We start from the raw sequence: 26,069 nt of genomic DNA on the forward strand, positions 1-26,069 counted from the left end.
TCTGTTCTTTGTGATTTTAATTTTGATGCAAAATATTTCCCTAAAAATCGGATCTTTAAAAATTAGGGTTTTTCCTTATTTTGATTAGATCTCACAAACGACTTTGAATTTTGGCAGGTCAAAAAAAGTATTAGAAAGATTCAATAAAAATTTCAGATTTTTTGGAGCACTCTTTCAATTTATATAATTTTTTTATGAGTTTTCATAAAAAATTAATTTTGAGCAAATTAGCGAATTTTTTAGATTTTCTTACATTTTTGGAAATCTCTCAAAATTATACATAGGATCTGTTGTTTGTGATTTTAAATTTGATGCAAAATCATTCCTCAAAAATTAGATCTTTGAAAATTAGGGTTTTACATTATTTTACTCATATCTCACAAACGGCTTGGATTTGTTGTAGAATTTTTTTTATACAGGTTTGGAAGACCATCATGACTCTCCGGTAAAAATTTCATATTTTTTGGATCGATTTTGCATTTTATATGAATTTTTTATGATTTTTCATAAAAAATTAATTTTTGGAGCAAATTAGTAAATTTTTTGGATTTTCTTACATTTCTGGAAATCTCTTGAAATTTTATAGGTGGAATTTTTTTATTATGAGTCAGATCTTTGAATTGGTCAACAAAATGCATTGTTGAAGGCCCCTATTTCATAAAGTCTTTTGGATCTAAAATTTACCTAACTTGTGTGCTTGCAGGAAGGGGTGATTATTTCAAACAATCCAAACTACTAATAAATCTTTGTTGCAGGTCCTTGGCAAGGGTTTTCAGATTTTTATTGTGTGCCTTGTTTTCATAGACTAGCAAACATTTCAATTGGTGCACTAAAATTGAATCATTGTCTTTTGTGTCTTGAGCAATAGGCTCTTTTTGTTTAATCTTTAGAGGGCCTGTCTTCCCGTGTGGTCATTAGGACTACTAGTGAGAAGAGAATGACCCAAGTGGTAGCGAGGAAAACCCACCTCTTTCGAACCACTATAAACAACTGTATTTATGGTGAAAACTATGGATAACGTGTGCGGATTAGTTCATACCGACACTATGTCTCCCCATAAACCCGTTTGATCAAATTTATTTGATCATTTGTAGGGCGTAACCCCTACCGACTGGGAGCCTTCTATATTTATAGAGCTGAAAGTGCCACATGTATGGCCACATGAGCGGATGCCCTTACTAGCACCTTTTTGTTTTAGAAGCCAAAATCCTTCTAGTTGTTGAGGCAGGAGGTCGGACCTCTGGTAGCAGCCCACACACATACGGTTCTTAGTAGAGATACAAACTTTGCCACGGGGAGTTTTCATGGGGACTGATGCTTGGCTGACCTGAGAAGTGAGTGCCGAGGGTGGAGCCAGTGAGGTCAAGCATCTAAGTATCCGCTCTGAATAGCGTAGCCTCGGGGGTAAAACCTCATGTGGGATCAACAACTATTGTCTTGGCCAGCCATAAGAATTGTGCTTGACTTATTTTAAACATTCAAAACGTTCAAGACCAAACAACAAAACATTGTGTCTTTTGTGTCTTCAAGTGTATGCAAAACATTTTTACATCAAATAACACACTTTTCTTGGAGTCATTTTGAGTCTAAACACTTGCAAACATTGAGTCCTCATCAACATTGTGTCCTCTTGTCACGAAAAATAGTCAAACATTCAGATTTGGTCACAACCAACAACTTCACAAATTGGAAAAATTTTACAGTCCAACAAACAAGAGCAATCAGTTTCAGAATTCTTGAGCTTCCTAGGTTGTTTCTCTAGGTTTTCATCTAGCATTCAACTTGTCTTTGGGTCTCACAAAGTCCATCATTGCTTTACATCTTGCATTAAATTTACATTTGTCTAAACTTGAGTCAAAAGGTCACTTGCTTGTCCTCATCATACTTTGTCAACACACTACATACAACAACATTTTGCTAAGTCGTCCCTCATCAAGGTCTATCACCTTTGGGTCTCATTTGGTCTTACTTAGAGTCAAGGTCAACTTACCTCATCAAGAGAAACTATCCTCTCTTTGGAAGTCACACCTACTCTACTACATACATGCTTGGTCTTACACTTTGGACATTGCAAGTACACCTCAGATTCATTTACATTCCATCCAACTCTTGGTCTTCCATACTTTTTCCATTTTCATCTAGTCTCACACATCTCGGTCAATACCTAGTTCATGGTTGAAACCCATCTTCAAAAATCTAGGAGAGAAACTAAAGAGGCTCAAGAGTCCGCAAACATGAGTTCTTATGAGTATGACAATGATATCTTTTTCAATTCTGATCATACTACATTACCTGACATGGATGCCTATAGAAACATTCCAAATGTTGAGAACATGGATAGTACAAACAACAATGATACACACAATGATGATATGGACAACTTTTCAGTACATTTAGCAGATGTGGAAGAATCCATTATGGATCCCTGTTTCAATCGATTGTTTGAGGAAATAATGAGGAGAGATAGAGAATACTTCTTACAAATGATGGCACAAAGTGGAGCCAAGATACCTCATGATTTTGACATGTCTCAAATAATGGAAAATCGACCTTTGCAACAACCTCACTCCAACATGGATCAAAGGAGGCCTAATAGTGGAGGTAATAGAAGACCACATCTTGTGCCTGAATCACCATCATCTTTGTTTCAAAAACCGGAGGTCCCACATACACATGGTCAAGCATATGATACTCACCTTCGTAGACCATTATGGAAGTCTTATGCAGAGAAATATGCTCAATCACATATCAATGCTAAGGATCAACCACCAAAGCAATTGGATATTCAAAGGCATGCTCAAAATTTGGACACAAGGAAACCCCGTGTCAAATTTGGGGGCAACACATTAGAACATGACATGCTTGTAGAGTATGGTATACATGGACAAAATAGATATTTCGTTCCTCAACATGAATCTATACCAAGTGGTCCATATATGCAACATCACTATAGACCTCCTCCATATGAACATGTTTATGATCAATATCATCCATATATGCAACATGCTCCTCCTCCAATTGGTACCTCAAGCATGGGGTATGGTCAAAGGATTCAATCTCCACCTAAGAACAATTTGGAGCAACAAATCAGGGACTTACAAAAGAAAATGGAGGACATAAATACACCAAAGCCAACATACACAATGAGAGACATATGTCCTTATCCATTTGACAAGAGCATTCCAATGCCTCCTTTTCCTACACACTTTGTGACACCTAAGTTTGATAAGTACAAAGGAAAAGGGGATCCTAAGGCACACATAAGACAGTTTTTCACTTCTTGCATTGAGATAGCAGTAGAAGAGACATATTTGATGAGATTATTCCCACAGAGCCTAGGCGATCAAGCTATGGAATGGTTCTCCCAATTTCCACCTGGAATTAAGTCATGGGGTGACTTAGCAGAGGCATTTATTCAACATTTCTCCTACAACATAGAGATAGACATATCAGTCACTACTTTGTGCAACACCAAGCAAAAAGATGGAGAGTCTTTTTCATCATTTTTATAAAGATGGAGGAATCTAGCTAGCAGATGCTCTTGTGAAATTCCACAAAAACAAATGGTAGAAATGTTGTTATGACTTAAGGAAATCTTGTTTGTCCACCTTCAAGGATGTCATTAAAAAAGGCTTAGCAATAGAGAAGGTCCTAATTGAACAAGGAGTCATTAAGATATTCAAGGAAAACAAAGATGACTTTAAAGGAAAAGTCAAGCCAAGATTTTGGAATAAAAACAAGAACACAGTCAATGATGGTGTTGTTGATGCCAATACAGTGCGACCCAAATTCATTTTTTCTGGATCAAATCAGGTGAATACTCAAACAACTTCTAAATCACGAAGGAAGTACACTCCATTGGGAGAACCACTTGAGTCAGTTTTCAAAAAACTAGTGGTAAACAAGGTAATCACTATTCCAGATTTTCCTCCATATGAACCAAAGGTTAAACCAAATTGGTGGAATGATGATGAATATTGTGAATTTCATAAAAGAAAGGGTCATAAGACAAGAAATTTTCATCGACTGAAGAACATCATACAAGATCTCATTGATAGAGGTGACATTGAGATTGTAGGACACTCATCCAATCAAGAACATGAAATGTTTAAGGAACCATTCCCAAAACATGACAAAGGAAAAGCTAAAGTCATAGATGACCAAACCAACTATACCAGAGCATCTTATAACTATGATTCAACCATCAATCATATCTTGATGGACAATTATGTCTCTACTATTATCATCAAGGACAAAAATCCTGAGAATTCTACCCAGAGACCCAAGATCGTTTTGAAAGGTGTTGGATCTTCTTCTGAACCTACCTCTAAATGTCATGTTACAACCCGCCGAGGTAAATTCACTTTGCAAGGTGCTCTAGCTAAAAACATTGCTTCCTCATCAACCAAAATTGAGTATGACCTTGTAGAACAGTTAGGGAAGACACCCGCGCTCATCTCCATTCTTGAGCTCCTATGCATATCCCTCGTACATAAATCCATTCTTGACAAAATCTTGAGAGAAACTGCCGTTCCTACTGATCTGAACATGGACCAGTTTCAAGCCATGGTGGGATACCTTTCCATTCCACACTCTCTTACATTCATAGAAGCTGATGACGCCTTCGTAAGTCAGCCACATAATGCACCACTACACATTGAAGCCTTCATACACAAACATCGAATAAAACAAGTCCTGATAGATGGAGGAGCAGGTCTAAACATTTGTACATTCAACACTATTAAACAATTGGGATATTTTGATAAAGCTGTGAATTCTACAAATAAAATCACCATCAAGGCATATGATGATGAAGAACATTCATCCAAAGGCACAGTCACCTTACCTCTCAGAGTTGGGCCAGTTACAAAAGATGTGGTTTGTCAAGTCCTAGACTTGGATCTCACATACAACATATTGCTAGGATGCCCATGGATTCATGAGATGAGCGCAGTACCATCTACATATCATTGATGTATCAAGTTTCCACACAATGGAGTTGAAGTAACCATCAAAGCTGACCCAGACCCATTCATATATTGCAACAATCTGCGACCTAGATCAAAAATAACAATCCTAGTCAATCAAGAAGCTATTCCTTCATCAGCATATGAGGATCTAGAATCATTGAAAGCTTCTACATCAAAGCAAACAAAGATCAAAGAAAAGTTCAAGTTTAAAGACCTGGGATGTGGTGAATATATCTTTCATGTTGATCAACTCCCACTATCTCCTAAGGTATTCAGTCGACAGGAACAATCTATAAACAATTTACAATGCCAAGGAATTGGGTGTGAACCACCTAGTGTTGTGGCTACTAAGTCTGAATGCAAATCTCCTCTAGTGGTGCAAGCATCTCTTGATATCAATAGTCCTAAGAGTGGTTCCAACGAAGAATCTATTGAGTGTATCACCAACCCTCTTGATAACTCACATAGCCTTACCATTTCATCCGCTCATTCCATTTCCACTCCACTTCCAGACTTGGATCAACAAGAATCACAAAAGCCCTTAGTCATTGGGGATCAAGAATCAAGCTTTGAAAAGAAAAATCTAAAAGTCAAAAATAAAGAAAAGTGCTTTAGTCCAAATCAAAATCAAAAGCTATTGGACTCTGCAAAAATCAATGTTAAAGATAAAAATCCTATGAAAGAAAAAGATCAAGAGATGATCTCCCCTAATACCAAAATAATTGGGGGCAAAAGTTCTACAATTTTAAGTCAAAAAGCACACTTGTTGATCCTAAGACTCCATCATGCTATCATACTTTCACTTCTTTTCACAATCATAAGCCTTCATCACTCATCCACTTGTTCCATACATCTATTCCCTTCTGGTGATACATCATGGACCTTTAATGGAGCTTCCTCAAGGGACTTTGTTATCAGGGATGCCCAAACTTCTTTAGGTGACATGCATATGGGCCTACGTAGTCCACACACTAGTAATTCTATCTCAGTTCCTTCATCAAGGAAGATAGTCACTCAAGATACACATCATTCAGTCAAGGAACGTTGCAGCTACAATCATAAAGTCAAGCCTCACACATTCGAGGTGGGTGACTTAGTTCTCAAAGAAAATCCTAAAAATCAGCAAGACAAAGAGAAGAAGGGAAAGTTTGAACCAAACTGGATTGGTCCTTACATCATCACAACAACATATGGATCTGGTGCATATCAGGTCTCAACCATAGAGGGTGAACCTTTAGAGGATCTTATCAACAACATGCACCTTTGCGGGTTTTGCACATAGCTCTTCAGAGTACCCCAATTCAAAAAATACAAAAAAATCCAAAAATTTCAAAAATACAAAAAAATTATAAAACAAAAAAATTGTTACTTGGTGAAAACCTGGCAAACAGGCGCCTTGTGACACAAAAAAATTGAAAAAATAAAAAAAGTAAAGAGAAATAATTTCGTCCAATGGTGAAAATCACTTCGGTGGCACCCTGGGCAAGTACCATGGTGAAAACTGGGTCACCAGCGCCATGTGTAGAGACATTGCTCCTCCCTCCTTCAAGATTCTCTTTCATCACTTCACTTTGCACACACTCACAGCCTATCATTCATAACAAACTTACCCATTCCCATCATGGCTTGTTATTGATCTACCTAAGATTGGTTAGCCATTCATAATAATCATTCCTTTTCACCCCTTTCCAACCATAATAAATCAGCTCCTATCTGTGGCTAAGGAAAAACCTATGTCTAGTGATGGGTGTGGAACCGAGATCATCACACATTCTGAGGAGTACAATTTCTTCCAGCCTTCTTCAGTCTATCCGCACACAATTTGCAATAAAGCAACATTTGCATCACAGATCCACAATAAAGTTTCATGGATTCAGTCAGTTTTAGATGAGACACAACAGAAACAATGGGCTTCAACAAATCAAATCTTTCAACAGACTCAGACAACATATGGTTCCGTGCTATCTATCCTTTTTGTGAAAGTAAACATTGTGACCACAATCAAATAAGACTTATACAAGTGACAAGAGACACTAAACTTGAGGACTATAGTGGATGTTGGTGTTGAGTCTTGGTTTTCTTTTGATTTTTATCTTTTTGGTGACATGTCTTTTAGCTTTTCTGGGATGTCTTTGACTAGAGATTCTATCTCTAGGATGTCTTTGACTAGAAAGGCGAGGATGGGGTATCATCACCTATTTTTATTTGCTGTCTGTGAATTGTCTCTTAGTAATGCTATGACTTGTCCAAGGATATGAGGACACTGTGAGTCTAGTATGAATTGGGGCATTCTTTGTTTGTGACTATCTTATCTCCATACAAATAGGTACAATGACTTTCTGGGTCGAACATATGCCTCGATTGTCATAACCTACTTGCCATAATAAAGCTCAATGATGATAATGCACAAGAAGCTCTTTCACTTTCATATCTTCTATCTTCCATCCCCCTTTCTTGATTGACTTTCATCGTCCTTCTCGAGTCCGCGTAGCTTGCTATCACATGACTGAGTATAATGACACACCAAAAAACATTTGCATTTCATGTAGTTGCACCTACATTACCACATATTAAGCATTTCATACATACATATAGATATCACAACTGCATCACATCCTGCACACAACACCTGTTAGCACAATTTACATTTGCACTATCATATTCATCTGCATTACATACATTCACATTTGCATCATGCATACACATATAAAATATAAAAGAACAAAAATATTGCATTTCATTATGTACATATTTGCATCCCTTTCATAAGCATCACATAAGAACATACATCACATAGGTACGCATGCATATAGTTGCCGCAAAGATGAATCATGTCATATATATATATATATAAAGTGTCATGATACAATGATGTCAAAATCATATGGCTACAATCACCCGCAGGTGTCTACATCATCATACAAAAATGGTACAAAACTAATACAGAGGAACCCACTGATCACTCCTGCCAACACTATTGGTAGTGCTAATCCTGTCCATGTCATGGTATCCCATGCCACATGTCCCACCCTCATCTCCAGTCCCGAATCTTGGAACACTCATCTAAGGGCATCCCTGTCTCCATCTCGATCATACAGAATCGGCTCCCCATCGATCGGTATCCGCAGAATCCTGTATACATCCTCCAAGGTGATTGTCATCTCCCCCATCGACAAATGGAAAGTACAAGTCTCTGAGTGCCATCTCTTAGCCAGCGCAGTCAGCAAACCCATGTTCGCCCATAACTCAGGCACATACAGAATATGTCTCAATCCCATAGCCTCAATCGCAGCTCAGTCCTCGGCTGTCAACTCAGGTCGCAACCTATGAGTCGATGGGAATCTCTCCCATGACTCCAGCATAGGCAAATACTCCTGCAGTCACACAAATCAATCATCTCAGTCCTAGTGACACTCACTGTTCATCACAAAGTGTTGCTTCTATCCTAGTGGTACTCCCTGTTCATCACAAAGTACTACGTGTTTGGCACTCCCTGTTCATCACAAAGTGCTGCTCACATTTGCACTCACTGTTCATCACAAAGTGCTGCTCATATTTTAGTACTCCCTATTCATCACAAAGTGCCTTGATCTATCTTATTCTAGGGCCTATGCTTGAGTGAATCCTCTTGAGTAGTTTCCTAATTGGCAACGTATGTTCTATCACATAATTGTCAATCCTAGCCCTATTTGCTATCCTAGTTTTCCCTAGAGGACTTGCTTGAGTGTATCCTCTCAGCAGCTTATCCAATTGACAACGTATGTTCATCACAGAACTGCCGATTTGACCTAGAAGACACAAATTCACATTTTTGGACACAAAAGTGCTTTCATGACATAAACGCTCTTTTAGACCACATAAACGCGCTTGGCACCAACGCAGATGCACCTACATGTTTTTGGACATTTTTTGGACCCTATTCTAAGCACATTTATTACTCTACCTAGCATGCATTAATGACAAGAATAAATGCATCAAAGTACAAGGAGGTTTTGTGGTACTTACTGGCTCTCCTACCTTTGCTGGCCTCTGGAATCGACGAACGTGGTCGAATTTGTGAACCAAAGCCATCGCTGCTGACTGCTGCTGCTCTTTTCTCTCTGTACACTCTAATCTCTTGGAGGTGTAGATGACAATGAGGATGTATTTCCCTCATGGTCTATCTTATAGACCACCCTAGCCCTCGTTTCCCAAGCCAGTCTTCATTATCTCATGACTCTGTCACTTTATCCAGTCAGTCCATTCTATCCCGTCTTTCTTATCGAGAGATTGTCTACGATATTTTCAAACATTTTTTCATCCAATCTCTCAAGGGGGCATATCATTCCCATCTTGGGGCAACTCTGTATCAGTTCATATTATCTTCTTTGAAACAATGCGACAAGCCGCATTGTCTCAAAGAGGGGCAAAATGTAGACACCCAAAATATTTTATTTATTTAATTATCTACGCTTAATTCTTATATTAATTAAATAAATCTTTATTTATTTAATTAATTCATTTATCCTCTTCTAGCCTTATTTCTCATTTAAATAAATAAATTTATTTATTTAAATTATCCTTTTCCTAAATTAAATAAATATCTTATTTATTTAATTGATCTCACTCCTTCTATTAATTAAATAAATCTTTATTTATTTAATTAATTCATTAACCTTTTCTACCCATGACACATGTCATTCATCTCTTAATTCATACACTACCTACCCCTCTCATTATTTTATTATTTCTTTTACCTACCCTCTAATCATAGCCGACCTCCTTTTACACCTCTCAATCTTATCCCTCCATTTCATATAGTGTCTTCTATATAAGGAGATGCTTCCTTCATTATCAAACCCCCCCCGTTGACTACTTGAATACACTACGTTTTTGAACATAGACGATCCTATTTGCAACCACATTCCGTTCTTTGTTGAGCTCTTGTGCACATAAAATCTGAGAGCAAATATATCAAGCAAGATCAATGGAGATAGGAAGAATGGAGATCCAAACCCTATTGGACATATGATGGTATAATCTTTGTGATTTCATTTGATTTGCATTGTCTTAGGTAATCTTCATATGTTATGGTGGATCTTTGTTGTTGTTAGGCTAGGGTTTTGTGGTTGAATTCATGTAGCCTTTCAATATCGTTATTATTGTTATCCATTATCACCATATACAATAACTAAAATGGATTTGGCCATAGAGAGTTTGAGTGCACGAAGAGGAGCCTGCAATCACATGGAGGTCGATATAACTATGCTATGTAGAAAGGAGAATATAGAGCATGTGGAAGTCAAAGACTTGCATGGAATCAAAGGATAAATGTCCCTGCAGGAGCAAGAGGTCCACCGGTTTCGGCTCCCAGCCACAACAACCTGACCAGGAGAAGATGGTCAAACTGGTATGTCAAAAGATTCACCAATCATGATGTTGGGATGTGTTAGGTCCCAGAGACAACTGAGAGGGGGTGGGGGGTGAATCAGTTGTCCAATAAATTCAAACCAAAATTAACTTAACCAAAACTTAATGCTTAATGCCGGTAAACCAAACTTTATGCCGGTAGACAATTTTATCAGTTAATTGCAGTACCTATAAAGATTAATGCATGAAATAGAAAGACAATAACATCCACAACACATAGCACAAATGTTTGTATGTGGAAACCATGTAAAGGGAAAAACCACGGTGGGAAGCCTTACCCACAATCAGATGATACTACTGCATATAGTATGTGTGTACAATATGGAGTCTGCACATGCAAAAAGGCCAGCTGCCTAGAGCTCACTACTCAATCACAAAATGGGAGTCACACTGACTACAATTGGATGGTTAAATCCAATGATAATTTACTGCTCAAAATAGTATCTTCACATGCTGGATTCGGTACCTGTTTAGCTCTGATATGCTTTCTCAAAACCTTCCATCAATCTTCAAATGATGTCTGCGTGTATAGCTCTGCTTATTTTCGCATATACCTTATTCGCACTTACTTACATTCCCATATCAATCTCACAAATGAAATCTTACATATATACCGAAGCCTAAGACCAAATGAGTAGGTCGACTTACAAAGAATATTATAATAAATAAATAAATATGCGATGCATCATGTCAACTCAATGCATTTACAATAATAATAAATCATCTCCATAACTTGCCCTGCTGATCTGGAATAGATATGCTTGCCGGTGCATAACATGGTCCTATTTGCCGGTAACAACAAATATGCAAACCCAATTAGATCAATAACCAAATTTCCAAAACCAAGTGATCAATTCATGTCTTTGACATAAATAGGTAGTCTCCAAGTCATTCCAAGTGCTGGTGAACAATATAACCTGCCGGTGACCCAAATACCAGTGACTGTGCATAAGTCACTAATATGTTGATGGATAAAACCAAAGATCTCCAAGTGCTGATAAGTGTTGACAAGTGTTAACAAGTGTTGACATCAATGACAAAACCATATCAACATATCCAAAATACCAACAATATCCCCCTTTGGCATTGATGGCAACACAAGATGGAAAAACCATCAAAGTGCCAAAATAGAAATGCCAAAAACCAAAAACCAACAATCTCCCAAAGAGATCATTAACCAAAAATCAAAATACATAATGTCTCTCCCCTAGGAATAATCTCTCCCAAAAGATAATGTGTTTTTACATAATATCTCTCCCCCTTTGACATCAAATTCCAAAGCAATACAAAAACAAATACAAAATACCAGCTCATTACAAAATACCAACTACTCCCCCTGAGAAGTAGCTCTCCTCATCAAAGACGGAATAAAAGCTTTCTCTGTTAATTCTACCAGTTGATGACAAACATCAACTGTTTAAGTCCCTACCGGTGGGGGTAGAACTCCAAGCTACCCTCTGAGATATTCAAATGTCTCCTTAGGCAAAGGCTTAGTAAAAATATCTACAATCTACTCTTTAGTATTCACATAAACCAATTTCACTTCTTTTGCTTCAACATTCTTTTTTAGAAAATTGAATTTGATAGAAACATGTTTAGTTTTTGAGTGAAATACCGGATTCTTAGATATATCAATTGCTGCCATATTATCACAGTAAATGATTATAGGTTCCTTGCATTTTACCTTTATGTCCTTCAACATTTGTTTAATCCATAATACCTGTGTGCAATTAGTTGCTGCCGCAACATATTCTAATTCTATTTTTGATAGTGATGTACAACTCTGCTTCTTGCTCAACCATGAAATTAATCTGCTACCAAGAAAAAATGCTCCGCCAGTGGTTCTTTTTTTGTCATCTACATCTCCTACCCAATTAGCATCTGTGTATGCACTTAAATCAAAATTTTCATCTCTATGATATCATAAACCAAGATTTGTAGTGCCTTGTAGGTACCGAAAAATCCTTTTACTGCTGATTCATGATTTTCTTTAGGATTACTCTAAAATCTTGAGATAATACATACTGCATTCATAATATTAGGTCTTGTTTGTATCAAATATAGTAAACCTCCTATCATAGACTTGTATCTAGTCGAATTAACAGGTGTTGATTCATCCTTCAAAGATAGTTTATCAGTTGTAGTTATAGGTGTACTTACTGGTTTATAATTTTCCATGCCAAATTTATTTAGTAATTCCTTCAAGTACTTAGATTGACATAAGAATATACCTTTATCAGTCTATGAAATCTCCAATCCTAAAAAGAATTTTATCTCCTTAATCATAGAAATTTCAATTTCTTGCTGCATTTTGTTAGAAAAGTCTTTACATAATCCATTTTCTCCTCCAAAGATTATATCATCAACAAAAACTTCAATAACCAAGATGTCATCATTAGTCACTTTGTAGTATAGATTACTGTTAGCATTACCTTTAGTGTATCCAAGCTTCAAAAGATATTTGTCCAATCTAGCATACCAAGCTCTAGGAGCTTGCTTGAGTCCATATAAAGCTTTCCTTAACCTGCAAACCATATCTTTGTCATCTGTCAAAGAAAATCCATCAAGTTGTTCAATGTAAACTTCTTCTTCAAGATCTCCATTCAGAAATGCACATTTAACATCCATTTGATATACTTTATAGTTTTTGTGAGCTGCAAAAGCCAATAATAGTCTGACTGCCTCAAGTCTAGCTACTAGTGCAAAGGTTTCATTGCAATCAACTCCTTCTTTCTGTGAATATCCCTTACACACTAATCTTGCTTTGTTTTTGATTACCTTGCCATCTTCATTAAGTTTATTTTTGAAAACCCATTTAGTTCTAATTACAGTTTTGTCTTTAGGCCGGGGGACTAATGAGCAAGTGTTATTCCTTTCAATTTGTTCCAATTCATCTTCCATAGCTTTAATCCAATATTTATCTTCACATGCCTCATTAATAGTTGTAGGTTCAATTTGAGAAATAAGACATACCTCTTCATTTGCCAATCTTCCTCTAGTCATAACTCCTTGATATTTATTTCCAATTATTTGATCTTCAGAGTGATTCAATCTTACATACCGAGGTATTTTTACTTGTTTCTATTCTTCAGTGACTATTGAATCCTCAGATGATGCCTATGTAACTGGATCAACATTCTATACTGGTGTACTCATAGTAGGTTCATTTGTGATTATCTCTATTGCTGGTTCAGAGTCCATTGACCTTGAATTTCCTCTAAACTATTCATCAATCTTCACATTTGTACTTTCAACAATTTTCTGCAATCTCTTGTTAAAACATCTATATGCCTTGCTCTTAGATGAATAAACAAGAAATATTCCCTCATCACTTCTAGGATCAAATTTGCCAATATACTCATCTCTTCTAATATAGCATTTACTTCCAAATATTTTGAAATATTTAAGAGTAGGAGTATTACCAAACCATAGTTCATGAGGGGTCTTACCGGTTTCACCTTTGATGTGAACTCTGTTGAATGTATAAACTGTTGTATCGACTGCTTATCTGCAATATATATGAGGTATATTTTCTTCTGATATCATGCTTCTAGCTGCATCCAAAATAGTTCTATTTTTCCTTTCTACAACTCCATTCTGCTGGGGTGTTCGGGGTGCCGATAACTACCTTCTGATCCCATTTACTTCATAGAATGTATTAAATTCCTTAGATGTGAATTCACCTCCTTGATCTGATCTCAAATATTTGATTTTCTTGCCGGTTTCATTCTCTACCATCACCTTGAATAGTTTGAATTTCCCAAATGCTTCTGATTTCTCCCTGAGAAAAGTAACCCAACACATTCTAGAATAGTCATCAATGATTATAATAAAATACCCATCTCCTTGTATACTTCTAGTTCTTGCTGGACCACATAAATAAGTATGAATTAAATCAAGAACATTGTTAGATTTCTCTGGAATACTCTTGAAAGTTGCTCAAACTTGCTTTCCAAATTGACATTCCTTACATATCGGATTGTGAGGTTTAACAATCTTAGGTAAATCTCTTACTGCCTTAGTTATACTGATTTTCACAATGCAATCAAAATTTACATGACAAAGTCTCTGATGTCATAACTAACTTTTGTCAATATGTGCAATCAAACATGTTTTCTCATTGTTATTCAAATGAAAGATATTACCTCTAGTCTGATTACCGGTTGCAATTTCTAAACCAGTTCTGTTTAAGATTTTGCATTTACCATTCTTGAATTGTAATTGAAATCTTTTTTCAACTAATTGACCAACACTCAAAAGATTATGCTTCAAACCTTCAACATAGTAAACATTATCAGTATTGTGCTTACCATCAAAAGATATAGTTCCTTTTCCTTTGATCAAACAAGCTTTATCATCTCCAAATCTTACTAGACCTCCATTGTAATCCTGAAAGGTTAAGAATTTACTCTTATCACCAGTCATGTGCTGTGAACATCCGAAAACAATAATCCATTCATCCTTATCTTCAATTTTAGCTTCCAGGGCCTGCTCTATCAAACAGTAGGTGTCAGTTGATCTTCTATTATAGCAACAAAATCCCATCCATTGTCTACCGGATCCTCATTAGAATCATCAGTGACTCCTTCATCAACATAGTAACAAGATTTGTCTCTATTATTCTTAAACTTGTATATATGATAATCAGGGTTAGGCTTATATGTTCTTTTAGCTTCTTCTCTTAATCTTGCATGTCTATCAGGACACCTAGAAGCCATATGACCAATTTTATTGCAGTTGAAACATTTAAAGGGTGCTTTACCTTCATAGTTACTTCGAACTGGACCTTTACGAATTTTCCTTGCAAATAGTGCTTTAAGCTCTTCCAGTTCTTCATTCTCCTTTTTGATTTCTTCAAGTTCTCTTGCATAAAAGGATTTCCAATCAGATTTCTTAGATGATGATGATGCCTTAAAAGCTAAATCTATCTTAATAGCAGCAACAAGACCAAATTCCTCAAGTTCAAAAGCTGAAAGCTTTCCAATCAAAGTGTCTCTAGATACTGATGCATTAGGCATTGTTCTCAATTTATTTATAGCAGTAACTTTCATTTTATATGCCGGTGGAAAAGCTCTTAAAACTTTAGAAACAATCTCATCTTAACTTAAGGTTCCTCCACAACATTGTATACCCAAAACAATTTCATTTACTCTTTCCATAAAAGCAAAATTTCTTTCATCTTCTTCCATTTTCAGATTTTCATACCTGACTCGGAAGCATTCAAGTTTTGCAATTTTGACTATGGTATCACTTTTATTCAATGTTTCCAATTTGTCCCAAATAGATTTAGTAGTAGATCTATTTAATAATCCCATGATTTACTGATTTGACAATGCACTCAAAAGTGCTTCTCTTGCTTTGCAATTATTTTCCTCATCTTTAGCCAGGTTTGGTGGATTAGGTTGACCTTGAGTAGGAATAGATATGTCCTTTCCAATGCAATTCAAATGTGTCTCCATCTTGATCTTCCATATGCCATAGTTGGTTCCATCAAGTTTAGGACTGCCCTTCCTAAAATAGTTAGAAAACATTGGATCTCCTCAAGCTTTTAAACTTTTGCAAAAAGAGGACTAGGCTTTGATACCAATTGTTAGGTCCCAGAGACAACTGAGAGGGGGGGGGGGGGGGTGAATTAGTTGTCCAATAAAGACAATAACATCCACAACACATAAAACAAATGTTTGTATGTGGAAACCCTATAAGGGGAAAAACCACGGTGGGAAGCCTTACCCACAATCAAATGATACTACTACAAACAGTATGTGTGTACAATATGGAGTTTGCACTTGCAGAAAAGCCAGCTGCCTAGAGCTCACTGCTCAACCACAAAATGGGAATCACAATGACTACAATTGGATGGTTAAATCCAATGATAATGTATTTCTCAAAATAGCATCTTCATATGCTGGATTCAGTACCGGTTTAGCTCTGATATGCCTTCTCAAAACCTTCCTTCAATCTTCAAATGATGTCTACGTGTATATCTTTGCTTATTTTTGCATATACCCTATTCACACTTACTTACATTCCCATATCAATCTCACAAATGAGATCTTACATATATACCAAAGCCTAAGACCAAATGAGTAGGTCAACTTACAAATAATATTACAATAAATAAATCAACATGAGATGCATCATGTCGGCTCAATGCATTTACAATAATAATAAATCATCTCCATAACGTGTCATGCTAACCTGGAATAGATATGCTTGTCGGTGCATAACATGGACCTATTTGCCAGTAATAGAAAATATGCAAACCCAATTAGATCAATAACCAAATCACCAAAACCAAGTAGTCGAATCATGTCTTCGACATAACTAGGTAGTCTCCAAGTCATTCCAAGTGCCGCTGGAATATATATTCTACCGGTGAACCAAATACTGGTGACTGTGCATAAGTCACTGACATGCCAATGGACAAAACCAAAGATCTCCAAGTGTTGATAAGTGTTGACAAGTGTTAATAAGTGTTGACATCAATGATAAAACCATATCAACATATCCAAAAGACCAACATGATGGATGTTGTGTGCTACTATAGAACTACCTCTGGCTGTGATGGAGAATAGGAAATGGAAGAACCCATCAGCAAAAGGTGGTAAGACCTGCTCCCAAGTCTATAAATGGGAAGAAGAATGAGACCAAGCAGGTATGGAGAAAGAAGACCATGGATCATCACTGTGCATTGAATTCACAGGTGATATCTCCTAAGGCCTAAATGAGATGCAGGATCTTAGGGGGAGTAGTGCATTGAATTTATCATTCACCCCCTCAGTGAATAAGACAACATGGAAGAATATGTTGTTGTCGGTATGAAGGATGTAAATGAAATGATAAGTGTGTTTAGAGGCTACCTTAACTACACACCTACAGATCAATGTTGGATCACTACTGCATGTGTGAATAAATGGAGGTTAACAATTGGTATAAGATGTTAACCAATATGTGCCAAATGTTACCGACATGTATGCTAGTAGGTTAAGTAAGACAATGAAGTTGGAAGTTCATTTCATTAGCCCTGGTAGCATGGAATGAGGTGTCTATGTCTCAGGTGGTATTGGAAAAGACCTGAATGACATATGATTGGCCCGATTGTTGATCATTCAGGCTTGCATGTTTTTGGGTTGACTGGTTTATTTCTTGGCATGATGATAACATTGTCTGGCATTGTGTAGATCCAGGATCATGTCATAGGCTGTGGTGGATACAATGGAGTTGAAGGATCATTAGATGATCACATTTGCACAGCTAAAATAGTATATGGAAGATATTGGAGTCCCAGTATTTTACCTGACCAGAAATAAGAACCTGAGATATATGACTCAGGGGGAGTTCAAGTGCTCATGATGCAGAGCCGATATGCTTGAACTTTTACGATACTGATTTCCCAAAACTACAGATGATGAAAGGTTACAGTAGGAATACCCAAGAGAATTTCATTGTAAGGGGTATCTACTGTTAGGCCCAATATGGAAAGCTATTGTACTGAGAGGGGAGGGGTGAATCAGTACTTCAAATCCTTTTATCAACAATATCTTTACTGTTATGCATAAACCAAAAACTACTGTAACATAACATAAAGCTAAAACAAATGAGTAACAATCATACATGATTCACTCTATAACACATATATTTTGGTTATGCAGAAACTCTCAGTTAGAGAGAAAAACTGCAGTGGGGATGGCACCCACAACTTCACTACTACAATAATAAAGAGTGCTTGGTTAGAGCTACATATTTAGCTATTTTTGATAGCTTACCCTTTTAGGAGTAACAAGATCTGTTAGATCTACCTTGCTAAAGGATTTTACAACACTTTATATAAATGCTGCACCTGGTTAGAGGCTTTACAATTTATAGACTTGATTAGAGTCTTTTACCCTGTTAAAGGTTTCTCTTACAACTTCAAAATATTACAATAAGATTTTACAAATATCTGCAACTTTACATCTGAAATGCTGTAGTAGATTCTATGTGCTCAAAATAAGATTACCTTGCCTATAGCATACCTCGGTAACTCATAAAGTAACTCGGTAAACCCTTCTGTTTACTCTATTCTTTGACTGTTCTTTGATAATCTTCTCGGTGACCTCTGTGTCTCTGTAATAGTCATAATACTCTGTGATTTCTCATGTATCACATAGGTCTTGCTTCATACACATATGCACACACCTTTCTCTCATTCACATATATCTAACCCTAAATTCATGCTGTATAAATAGATTTCTTATGTCGGTGATTTGATTCATTGCTTCGATCTTACAAACATGATTTCTCAAATAAATAACCATGCAAAATATTTCATTGGTTAGATGACCTCAAAATTATACAAAATCTATATGTGCAATTTCCAATGTGATAACGGTTCTATATGCCTCAATCTTGTAACACATTTTCATATGTGTGTCCAGGTTCAATGAATCTAGTAACACATTTCACTTGGTGTATATCAACTCGGTGTATTATCTTTACTGCTCGGTAGACAGCTCGGTGTATACTGGGCTCTGTGACTGTTTTCCTTTTGTAACTGACTAGATTGTTCATACCGTCTAAATATTTTGGTAGTGGTAACTGACTAGAGTATATAGAATGACTTTGTATATAAAACTAATGGCAATTTGATAAGTAGTAACAATCTCCCCTTTTGACATTAGTTGAGATGTTTGACAAAACTACTTTCAAAGTCATTACTCAAAAATCTGTATACTTTACAAAATTTGACTAAACATACAATATATACATTAGTCAATGAAATAGTATAATCGAATATACTCCCCTTATCAATATGCTGTACAAAAATCTGATTATGTGTGCTCGGTGATCAATACTCTGTAATCACTTTTCTTTCCTCTATTCACTTCTCGGTTCACTATTCTTGGATACTTTGCTTGTTCTGCTCATTCTGCTCGGTATAATCCCCTTGTATACTACACTCTGATTGTTTGATACTTTGAATACTATACACTCCCCCTGTGTACTTTGATGCTATATATACTCTTGATGATATACTCCCCCTTTTTGACAAATATCAAAATTTAGTTACCATTTGGAGGTGGCAACTGATCAAAAATGGATTTGTACTTTGTCTTGGCTTTGGCGAGAGTGACAGAGAGTGCATCCTTTACACTGTCCATTAAAGAATTCTATGCATTAATATCAGCCAATAATGAAATTAAGCCATCTAAAGTGCTTCCCTCTTATGTAGTAGAGAGGTAAGTGGCCCAGTTTAGCTATTCTTGAATAGATGAAAGATGAGGAAGGAATAATGTTTGAAGTGTCATTATGTCCATCCTGATCTTGTGTTCTTCATTTCTTAGTTCCAATTGTTGAGCCATGAGCTGTTGTAGCTTAGTATAAAAATTCTGAATTGAATTGGGCTTAGGGGTCAACATATTTGAGAGATCGGTGATCTCTTTCTCAATTGCTTCTGTTTTATTCTTAATGTCCTTAAGGAATAAAGAAAATGTGTAGAGTTTCTGAAATAATGAAAGAATGTGCTTGAGTTGAGGGGACAACTCAACAATAAATTTGACAAGTTTTACCTTGCCAACAAAAATGGATTTCTGTACTTCCTCTATCATTTTGGCAGTTAGCTCCTTGTCTTTTAGTTTGCTGAAGTATTCGGATGCATCTACTCCAGATGTCTCAATCTGATTTAGGAGTTCATCCAATTGAATATGGATGGCTACATCGATTGATACTGTAGCTGAAGGTAGCATATCTAATAGTAAGGTCTTTACCTTCTGAAGTACTTTGTTCTTCTTTTGTATGGCCAGTTGCTTCTCCTGTTTGGCCTTTGCTTTGCATAGTTCACCAAATTCAGTGAGTGCTTTCCCTTTCAATTTGGAGATGTCTACATTGGGCAACACTATTGGTTTTGATAAATAAATTTTGAAACTATGCGTTTTCAACTTCTTTTCTTTACCTTTCACCGGGTGAACCACTACAATAGCTTGAGAGGCTTGAGGACCCTTGGTAGGTTGCTTGGTAGAGATGACACTTTGGTCAGTTTCTTTAGCCTCGGTAGTGTCCTTCGGTGTCTCGGTGCTTGGTATCTCAGCTGTAACATTTTCCATGCTAGAAGGTGCTTGAGAGGTTTGTTCTTGTGAAGTGACTTCTGCTGTAGACTTTTGACCTTCAATTCCTTCACCTATATCCTGAGGAGCTTCGGTTGTAGTAGGTTGATTGATTGGTGGGTAAGGTTGAACTTGTTCCAAAATAGATTCACTGGAGACAAGTTTTGCATAAGCATTGCCTTCAATCATTTCTTGTTCAGGTGCCTCTGCATCCATGATATCTTCATCTAGTTGAATGGTGTCAACAGGGTCTTTCTCGGTGACATCAGGCTCTTGGTTGGTGACATCAACTATATCCACTGTAGATTGTTCACCAGCATTCTTTCTTTGAAAGATGTCCTTCCATTGCTTTTTTGTTTCCTTCTCCACTTCTATATACAGGCTATTCATCAATTTTAAGGCCTTTTGTTTTACTGTAAATTGTGTTTGGCTGTTTGTCAGATGTTCTTTTATTTCATCAATTGACATATCAGGAAAGAGATGCACCAAACTTCTTTCTTTGATTTGTTTCTCCGAGTCTAGGGCATATTGCCATCTGGTTTCAATATGTGCATATAATTCCTTAGGAATATAATTATATACTTCTAATGGGACCACTTGGAATTTTAGAAGTGTGCAAATGACAGCTTCTTCAATTTGCCTCTTTTCATCAGTAGATCTGGATTCATATTTGACAAATCTAAATCCACAAAATCCACCATATTCCTTCAGATTTTTACAAAATTTTTCTACACTATGTACATCTACCTTCTTGCTTTTCACAATCTGAAATTTACTTGCATCTTCAGATTCGGTATCACTCGACTCTTGACAAAATGAGTCTCTGAGTAGATTTCTTGTAAGTTCTAGTTACCTTAGGAACGACAACAATCTTTTGTTTCTTACTCGGTGATGCAACAGATGCCCTTGTGTTAGGTCTCTTTGTTGGAGGGGTTGGTAGGGCCATTGAAGTGTCCTATTTCTTTCTCTTCAACACTTTTCCCTTAGGCAATTCGGTGCTAAGTGTTATGGCTGCTTCTTGGGCTTCTGTCTCCTCTTCGGTGATGGCTAGAACTCCTTTGACAGGTGTGGAGGAAGGCTCTTCTCCAAATTTCTCAGATAATGCCTTAATCATCTTTGTAGCTTTTCTTGTAGCCTTAGGTACTGCAATGCTCATTTTTACTTTTTCCTTCACCTCTTCATAGGTTCCATACCTCAGCTTGGTAGCATGCCTTGGTAGTGATAAATAGGCATCAATTTGCTATTGTGTGATATCAAAATCAATCTCATAACCCATAGTTGACAAAGATTGAGTCCTCGGTTCCACAACATTCACATAACAGTAATCGGTGTCGACCTCAAAACATATTTCATCTTTGTATTTTTCTACTAGCTGTGGTGGAATCCGGTACCTGTTATGCATTTTCTCTTGGAACTTGCTGAAGTAATCATCCATTATATCATTAAATTTATCACCTAACTTCTTGATGAAGTCATTGATTTGATGGGTGATTGGTCAGTGTAGTTCCCAAACAACTTTACCGACCGTTGGAAAAAACTTCTCAAAGTAGAAAAACATACATACAAGTAGTGATCCAAATTTTAGAGTATTTGCCGAGTTGTTCTTCTTCGGCTTCCTGATTGTGTTCAGATTTTCAAACAAGTTCTTCAACAATACTTCACACAAGTCAATTTTCATGCCTTTCCTAACAATTTTGTATGCTAAGTCCACTGCTGCATAGGGTACACTATTTTCCCTTGCCGATTGGAAGAAACAATAACCAATTACTCTAATGGAAAATTTGAGTTCAAGATCAGTGACATTGTTCAACTTCAGACCTCTGCAATCAGATTCTACTCCAGTCAAACTGATCAATTCCTTCTGTGATATCATTTTTTGTGCTCGGGCATGATCATAGATAGGATAACCGGTGGTCAGATGAATGATTTCTTTAGTGATCTTAAATGGTTTCTCTCGTAGCCACATGAAATCATCATGCACTCGGCTTAGTACAAACTTGACCCACTAGGGTTTGAACACACAAGGATAGGTTAGGGCTTCAGTCAATCCCTTGATTTTGATATGCTCATACTTGCTATCCATTTTACCATCTGTGCACAATTCATCATTGCATCTTTGATCTCAACATGATCGAGTTCTTCAACACAACATTTTGTGAAGAATCTCACATTCTCAACTAACAAGACTCGATCCACGATGAGTGAAAAGGTGGTTTTGTCATCCGGTTCAGATGCAATTTTGGGAGTCAAAGAGTATTTTAGTGAGGGCTTCTCTACATTCTTGACAACAATGGGGTCTTGGATCTTAGGTGCCATTTTGATTTCAGATAAAAATTGACACAGGAACCTTAGGGTTTGAGAAATTTAACAAATAGTAGACGCTTCACACTCAACAGATAATAACAACTTAATGAGTTCGGTGAAGCAACTTAGCAATGCGATGAGATTCGATGTAAATACCTTAGTTTTTGCTTTGAAGATGGTTTGATCACCTTGATTTGCTCTGCTCTACTTCTCAAAAACTTGGTGAATGAAAATGATCGCGAAAAACCTTTAAGTACTCAAAAATACCTTATCGGGCTCTGTGCAAGTTGGGTCAAAGACATTAAATGCACTCAGTTCACTTAACTTTCTTTCCCCCTTTTTTTTGCGCTTTAACTAAGTAACCAAATTTACTTCATATACCGACTTGATAGGCTTCCTGAATTCACTGACTTGATAGATTTCCTGTAAAGTGCTCCAAAAGACTTTGATAGAATTTCAAACTTACTACTACATCTTACTATGCAGATTTTGAATTCAGTACATACTAAAATAGGAACTGTTTAAGATTTAACCTTGTGAGAATGCAGTCCCTTCATACCTTTACCGATTAATTTGGAGTGGGAGCACCTAACTCGGTAGGTAAGGTTCTTTCTTTATTTGACACAATTTCCTTCTTTCTCCAAATCATCTTTAATTTCTCTTTTATTTCCTCAGTGTCTTCTCTAGGTTGATCTCTGCAATCTCCAACCAAGTGTCCAACTTTGTGACAATGAAAACATGCCATACCGGGATTTCTCCATGATCTTTGGTTATTCATTCCAAACCTTATAAAGCAGTTGGCACTTATATGTCCATATCTTCCACAACATTCACACCATATCCTTGTATTGTAATCCCATGGTACTGCAGAATATTGTCGATAAGGATCTGTGTGAGTTCGGTAACCTCTAGTATTTTCTTGGTGTGCAGACCACATGTGGTTCTTTTGCTTAAAACAACACTTCTCGGTACTATGTCCATATCTATTGTAGTTTTTACAAAACCCTTTGAATTTTGCCTTCTGATAATTATTAACAGACTTTGTCCTACATTGATTAGATGTGTGACCATATTTATTGCAATTGTAACAATAACCATTGGTCTTAGTGGCATTCGGTTGCTTTCCTTTTTTGGTTTGACACATGTTGGTAGTATGACCTTGATTTCCATAGTAGTAGCAAATAGGCTTCTTCCTTATGATGTTATTCCTTTTTCCAGCTTGTTTTGATGATTTTCCTTTCTTGGTAGTGCAAATTCCCTTCTCGGTAGAGTCTTTTCCTTTGTAACCGAGTCCTCCTTCTTTGTAGGGTCATCTTGTGTTCAGTTGCTCATCCAACATCTTTGATGCTTCATAACTCTTCTTCAGTGTTTCCTTGGATTTCTTCTCTATTTCAAGTTCATTACTCAACCTTGATACTTCAAGTTTCAATGCTCGATTCTCATCATCTTTCAGATTTGCTTCATGATGTGCATAACCTAGTTGATCTGTCATATTTTGTTGAATCCCAGTCAACCTTATGATTTCGTCATCCTTATCAGATACTAAAGCTTCAAGTTGTTGTTTCTCTCTTTCTAGATCTCTTACTTTGTCCTCGATTGTCCTCAATGCATCAAGATTTTCAGTCATCTGTGTACTGAAATGTTCATGTTCTCTTTTCATTGCTTTTAGTTGATGAACCAGTGCTTTGTTCTTTTCTCTCAATTGTCCAATCATCTCTTCAATCTCTTTAGTCATACTGTTCTTAGATGATGTCTCAATTTGTTCCACTAACTCTTGAGAGTCCTGCAAATCATTAGATGATCTTCTTCTCACTTTCAGAGATTTTTGCATTTGCCTTTGCATGTCTGCAATCACTTGATTAGCATGATCCAATTCTTCTTGTAGATACACAATACTTCGAGATTGTTTCTAGCCTTCCATTGATAAGATCTTTCTCTTTAGGCAGATAAACCCTTTTCCAAGATTCAAGCTCTGATACCAATTGTTAGGCCCAATATGGAAAGCTAATGTACTGAGAGGGGAGGGGTGAGTCAGTACTTCAAATCCTTTTATCAACAATATCTTTACTATTATGCATAAGCCAAAAACTATTGTAACATAACATAAAGCTAAAACAAATGAGTAACAATCATACATGATTCACTCCATAACACATATATTTTGGTTACACAAAAACTCTCGGTTAGAGAGAAAAAGTGTAGTGGGGATAGCACCCACAACTTCACTACCGCAATAATAAAGAGTGCTCGGTTAGAGCTACATATTTAGCTATTTTTGATAGCTTGCCTTGTTAGGAGTAACAAGATCTATTAGATCTACCTTTCTAAATGATTTTACAACACTTTATATAAATGCTGCACCTGGTTAGAGGCTTTACAATTTATAGACTTGATTAGAGTCTTTTACCCTGTTAAAGGTTTCTCTTACAACTTCAAAATATTACAATAAGATTTTACAAATATCCGCAACTTTACATCTGAAATGCTGTAGCAGATTCTATGTGCTCATAATAAGATTACCTTGCCTATAGCATACCTCGGTAACTCATAAAGTAACTCGGTAAACCCTTCTGTTTACTCTGTTCTTTGATAACCTTCTCGGTGACCTCTGTGTCTCTGTAACAGTCATAATACTCTGTGATTTCTCATGTATCACATAGGTCTTGCTTCATACACATATGCACACACTTTTCTCTCATTCACATATATCTAACCCTAAATTCATGCTGTATAAATAGATTTCTTATGTCGGTGATCTGATTCATTGCTTCGATCTTACAAACATGATTTCTCAAATAAATAACCATGCAAAATATTTCATTGGTTAGATGACCTCAAAATTATACAAAATCTATATGTGCAATTTCCAATGTGATAACGGTTCTATGTGCCTCGATCTTGTAACACGTTTTCATATGTGTGTCTAGGTTCAATGAATCTGGTAACACGTTTCACTTGGTGTATATCAACTCGGTGTATTATCTTTACTGCTCGGTAGACATGAAATAACACTCGGTAGACAACTCTGTGTATACTGGGCTCTGTGACTGTTTTCTTTCTGTAACCGACTAGACTGTTCATACCGACTAAATATTTTGGTAGTGGTAACTGACTAGAGTATATAGAATGACTTTGTATATAAAACTAATGGCAATTTGATAAGTAGTAACATCTACCTGTCATTTGGTTGGTTGTGTTCATAGTACAATCACATTTGATTGCTACTTGTCAATTGGCTGGTTGTATTGGTAGTAAAATCACATTTGATTCCTAAAAAACTTTGGGATCAAATAGGAGGTGTTGC

The sequence above is a fragment of the Cryptomeria japonica genome, chromosome 11, assembly GCF_030272615.1.
Source record: "Cryptomeria japonica chromosome 11, Sugi_1.0, whole genome shotgun sequence".
Taxonomy (NCBI): Eukaryota; Viridiplantae; Streptophyta; class Pinopsida; order Cupressales; family Cupressaceae; genus Cryptomeria; species Cryptomeria japonica.